The following is a 5716-nucleotide window of genomic DNA, read 5'->3' on the forward strand; positions in this document are numbered from 1 at the left end:
GTTCACAACCACGCCTGAAATCTCGATTATCACTTTATCATGCGAGAGTATAAAATGTTCGGTGACACCCGAACTTTGCCCTTCCTTACTTGTTTTGAATAATTTTAAGTTTTAGTGCAAATATTTAGTTTTTTATAATAAATAAGCAATGTTTGGTATACATTCTTAAGTCAAAATTGACTTGAACAAGTATTTAGCGCACTTTAAAATATCTATCAGACAAAAGAAATATTACTAACAAGTGGCGTGAAATTCTTTGATATTATATTTATCCTGGTTATTACCTCTACTTCTGCTTCTTTGCCAAATTTTTCCTTTGACTTCATTCCATAAGTTTCGAATCGGGACCAGATTTGGACTTTGCGCTGGCCAATCAACAAATGGAACTTTTGGTTGCGCAAGCTAGTTTTTCCAATATGTTGGGGATCGTTAACGTGCATAAAGATCCAATCTKCTGGCACAACATCATAGGTGTAGGCTCCGTTGTATTCCTTAGTATATTAAGATATGTAAATTTATCCATTTTCTCCTCTATCTTTACTATTGGTTCAAGCCCAAGCCAGGAAAACGACCAAACMAAACTTTTAAATTTCCTCCACCATGCTTTATGGTCTTTTTTATATATCTTGGATGGCTTTCTTGGTTTTTCTCTTAATGTAAATAAAAATATATAATTTTCCAAAAATTTAAATCTTTAGATCTGCAACTATTAGCGAATGCCAAACGTACATTATTCTTTTTCGTCAGTAGTAGTATTTTTATGCTCACACGGCCAAACAAAATATTTTCACTTAAACGTCTCCGCATTTGACATGTTTAAGCCCAATTCTGCATTGACTTCGAMCATAATTGCGCGAGATGATTTGAAAGGATCAGCTTTACATTTCCCAACAATTATTTTATCCTCACGGTGCGTTGTTTCGCGAGACTGTGCCTTACGAATTGTGTTTTGAGATAACATATTGGGATCACTTTTAACATATATTATATACACTTTTAATATAACATTTTTCTGAAACATTTCACTATATTCACTATTTTTACTTGGTTTATACCGTTTTTGTAAATGTCACAAATAATTCTTCTTTTTTTCAAATTAACAGTATTATTCTTTTGGCATTYAATTACAATTTGTAATAAAATTAACTATTAATTACAACTGAGAGCGGTTATTTGTTAAATCAAACACAACTAGTGACCGAAAACTATAAGTGCGCAAAATCATTGTCAAAGTTTTATGACGAAACTTATCAGAGATATATTAGCAACATCTGAATAGAAAGATAACGGTCATTTTCCTACTCATTCAAAAAGGGGCGAGAAGCAGTATTGATCTCCTAATTATAGAAATATCACTCTCTTACAAGTAACAGCAATATTTGTAATTATGAATTCAAGTGCGCTAAATATTTGTCCATAGCTATATATTTGAATATTACAATACTTTCTCTTTCTTTACTTACCATAAAAGGCGTTTTTAGTGCAATTTCGATTCTTTGTCCGGTTGAAAAGATTGTGCTCCTTATTTAAATCACAAATGCTCAAAGTAAAATATTCGTCAGCTTATAGCTTTTGTAAATTGTTTATTTATTAAAATATATTTGATTAATTTGAGTGTTATACATTTACACCAAAAGTTTCCTTTATTTGTTTGGTTCTGAACTTTTTAGTAAYAGAAACGTCAATGACACTGAAATACACAAACCATAGATATTACTTATTAGCACTAGACACTTTAAATTATTCTAAAATAAGAGATTAACAAAAGTTGTTCGCTCGTTTCACTTCAGGTTCAGTTAGCACTAAGTTGAAGTCGCGCGGGCGTTATGCGCCATTTCGGATACGGGGAGCTTTCAGCGGTAGGCGAGTGTGTGTCTTGGAGTTGTTTCGAAATGAGCAACGATCCGATTAGAACCTAAATTGTAGCTCATAATGTGGAAAAGGTGTACATGTGTGTGTGTACTTTTTATTAATGTTCTTTTTGTAGATAAAGCATATGGTTAAACTTGATAAGGCACTCAATACGTTATGCATTAAATTAGCAGCATTCACGTTTTTCTCAAATACATTGACAATATACATACATATACATACATGTGCATACATATACGGGTATATGGGATGGTATTTAAACAGTGCGTTGAGATGTTTCCGACGCTTTTATTTGTGTTTAACACAAATTCATCGGCACAAGCGCACTGTGCCCCACTGTTCCACGAGTAAGAGGTTTTAGAAAACAAAAACAAAAAAAAAAAAAAAACAAAAAACGAAAGTAGCAGTTAGACTGTTTATAGCATTCAGACAAACTAATGGTATTTTAAGAACAAGTCATTTTAGTTTATTATATTAGCGTAGTTCTCAAAAATAATTAACTTTGCATTGCCAATTTATTGCTTTCGCTCTTTTTCTCGATATACCAGCGTAAATATGAGTGAACGCGTTTGAGAGCCTATAGGCTCGGCAGCTTTTTCCCGTCGTCAAACATTTTATATTATTTGTTGTATAGTTAGTATCGTKGCCCCCATAACTCCCACCAAAAGCTCACTAATGTTTGTACAGACATATGTATGTATATGCCATTGCTGCAAGTTGACTGCTAATAATTTCTCTCGTCGCACTAGAAACAATATTGACCTAGGTTCCATTCGGCGCGCACGCACACCAGCAAACAGCGGCGCTACTAAAATTCGCATTGTTTTAGCTATGGCAGCGTTGCGTGTGTACACTAACAAATACATTGAGTCGATATCAAGTGTAAAGGTTTTTTTTTAGGTACATTACATACATACTTCCAGAGAGAATGTTTTTTGCACACTGTCTGTTTTTATTTTTACATGACATTATGTTTTTTCTAATTTTTTCGGATTATCAAGCATATTTCCCCTTCGAATGATTTTTAGTTTACGTAAGTATTTATTCATGTCAACTTTAAAGTTGTACATTCTCACATACTTATTTACTTTCATATGTGTATGTGTATTCATACAGATGTTTGATTTTAATATCTGTATTTTTTCTAGGTTTTAGAATTGTTTAAACGTTCTCGTGCATATCTACATATGTATGTATGTATGTACATATGTTCAAAATGTTTTCACTGGTTGCCAAAAATGTTTCTGTTCAAATAAATTTGTTCATTCACTTCGTTTTGGATCACTTTTTAGCGTCATATTTTTATAATTTCCGTTTAAATTTAATTCAAACTACGCTTCACCTTTCTCATTCTATTATAATGCATTATATATGTACATATGTAGGTAAATATATACAATTATAAAGAAAGTTCGTGTTTAGCTTTGAGTACGTCTACTCGGCGGATACGTTGTGGACCGCTTGCAAGTTGATTCAGTAATACCAACGACACTAGCAAAATGTTACAGTTGTTCTGTGTCTAACCGCTGCTACTGCTGTTGTCGCTGCGCTGCTACTGTCGCTGCCGCTGTCGATGCCGCTGCTTGCGACGGCTTAGTCGGTTACCTCAGTTGTCGACGAATTCAAGTTTATTTTGATGATGGCGATGGTGGAGGCAACGGCGAATGCGCTGGTATATTGAYATCCCAGTTGCAAGGGTCATGGTGTCCACGCCGATTTTGTCCATACAATGGGGGGTTCTTCACAAGCTGTGGCGTCGCAAAAGTGAAAAAAGAGTCTTCTACCGTCTCTCACCCCTTCGTATACGMCCCTGTTGCTTTTTACGAAGGTCTCTTTGAATACACACATTCATATATGTATACATATGTACATACATACACAGTCGTAATGCTTAGGACAAGAGTAGAAAAGCTCACATGCATTTGCTTCACTGAAACAAGCGTAACGTATATACATACGTAAAATAAGTATTTAAATAAGCATTTTTTTATTAGTATGTACCTGAATCACTCATACATAAACATATACATATGTACATGTTTACACACACGCATACTCGTGTCTGTATTTTAATAAATGAATCTCACGTTATTCTCGTGCGTCAAAGCGGCATGTACATACATATGCTTGTATGTATTTAGGCGCCGTTCTTTTAGCTGAACCGGCCCCACACGCTAACAGAGTGCTCCTACGAGACTGTTCACCGACAAAATACAATACAAAAATCAACGTCATCACCAACGCTAATACACACCCAAAAGTAAATTATAGTCTGGTTGCTGAAGCTTCTGTTGTGGTCGTTGGCGCTGTTCTTCTTTACTTACTCAATAAAATTTTTATTATGATATCGCGTTATAAGTAAGCTGACGAATACGACAGCGTAGTTACACACACATATGGTATGTATGTACATACATATGTATGTATGTATACATACACATGCATAATACACTACAAATGTGTACGAAAACGGCACACACGATCTTTTTGCACGCCAGTTTTTCTTCTTAATTTTGTTTATGTGTTGTGTCAACGAATTTTAAATATTTACATAGATTCTTACACAAAATGGGGTTTTTTAAGTTTTAAATATAAATGGGAGTGATGGTTCAAACCTCGTTAAAAATACATGCTCGGGATATATGATGGTATTCTGTCATAGCTATTCTACAGATATTTTCAGAGATTGGTAATCCTAATAATTACTATCAATGTAAGGTTCGCAGGKATTTGGTGTTGACTTTATGCAAGTATATACCCCTTACATACCTTCTTTGTTATTATAAATTGTACAAATTTACGTGATTTTCGTAACTTTTTATCATAAATAGCTTTCTGACTAATATTTKTATACCCTGAACAATAGTACGGTGATTGCGAAACCTATAGAGTTATTTTTAATTCCATAACAACCGGGAGTTTTGGGTCGTTATCCTGTTGTAAACAGAAGTGGCCGCTATTAACATCCGATTTAAGCGCACTTAAAATGTAWATTTTTTTGCTAAATTGTTCAGATACATACATATCTTTATCCATGTTTTCACTAATAAAGTCCAAATGTCCAACTCTAGATGCAACCATACACCCGCAAACCATAACATTACCTCCACAGTGCTCTACCATTGGCAATAACTTTTYTCCTTGCAACTCTTCATTGATCTTTATCCACACTTTTCGTGATCTATTCGAACCAAATATATTAAATTTTGATGCGTCGGTGAGCACAATGTTTTCCCAAAACCGATACGATTTGTTTAAATATTGTTTAGCAAACACCGACCTTTTCCTTTTATTAACTTTACTTTTGTATAGCTTACGACGTGCGATTCGTCCATGATGCCSAGCACTCTTCAACACATTACTTTCTGTTTGAGGATTTATTTTTTTGTGTACATTTCAAAAATGGATAAACACATATTTCTGAACATTTTAACAATCGGCTCGGAATCGGCTGTTAATAGCAGCAAAATCAATTTCCAACAGGATGCCGACCCAAAATACACGTCTTATCTTGTACGTGAATGTTTGTTATGGAGTTAAAAATAAATSCATAGGTCCCGCAATCACTATACATTAATTATATTCAAAATATCTGGAACTTTTTGGAAAACCGTATTCGAAAACATTGAATTTAATCAAAATAAGGCCAAAAAGCTGGATCACGGTCTTAGTGGGTCAAAATATTTGGAAATAATAATAGAAATTGAGTGGGGAGTATACATCGATGTATAGGGACAATAATAGCAACAAAATGTAGGTCAAAAACCGCTAAAACTATTGTAATTACTTTTGATTTATATAAATAATAATTAGTGTACGTAAACTTTTTTGATATCAATTATGC

The 5716-nt window shown here is 34.0% G+C and overlaps 1 protein-coding gene across 6 annotated transcripts in view; it reads right to left on the reverse strand.

Moving 5' to 3' along the window:
- The window catches only part of LOC108972796 (Krueppel homolog 1), a 29072-nt gene extending 25732 nt beyond the window's left edge, over positions 1-3340 (reverse strand). The window contains exons 1-2 of one of the 6 annotated variants that reach the window (XM_018939606.1): positions 3270-3340; positions 1464-1690 (exon numbers count right to left, since the gene is read on the reverse strand). The gene's annotated coding sequence lies outside the window, so the exon portion shown is untranslated. Of the gene's footprint in view, positions 1-284; positions 569-1463; positions 2204-2785 lie in introns of those variants that run through there. The other 5 variants (XM_018939602.1, XM_018939604.1, XM_018939603.1 and 2 more) reach the window with 5 other exon arrangements.
- Positions 3341-5716: the final 2376 nt, after the last annotated feature.

This window comes from Bactrocera latifrons, unplaced genomic scaffold (genome assembly GCF_001853355.1).
Source record: "Bactrocera latifrons isolate USDA-ARS-PBARC rearing strain unplaced genomic scaffold, ASM185335v1 scaffold_426, whole genome shotgun sequence".
Taxonomy (NCBI): Eukaryota; Metazoa; Arthropoda; class Insecta; order Diptera; family Tephritidae; genus Bactrocera; species Bactrocera latifrons.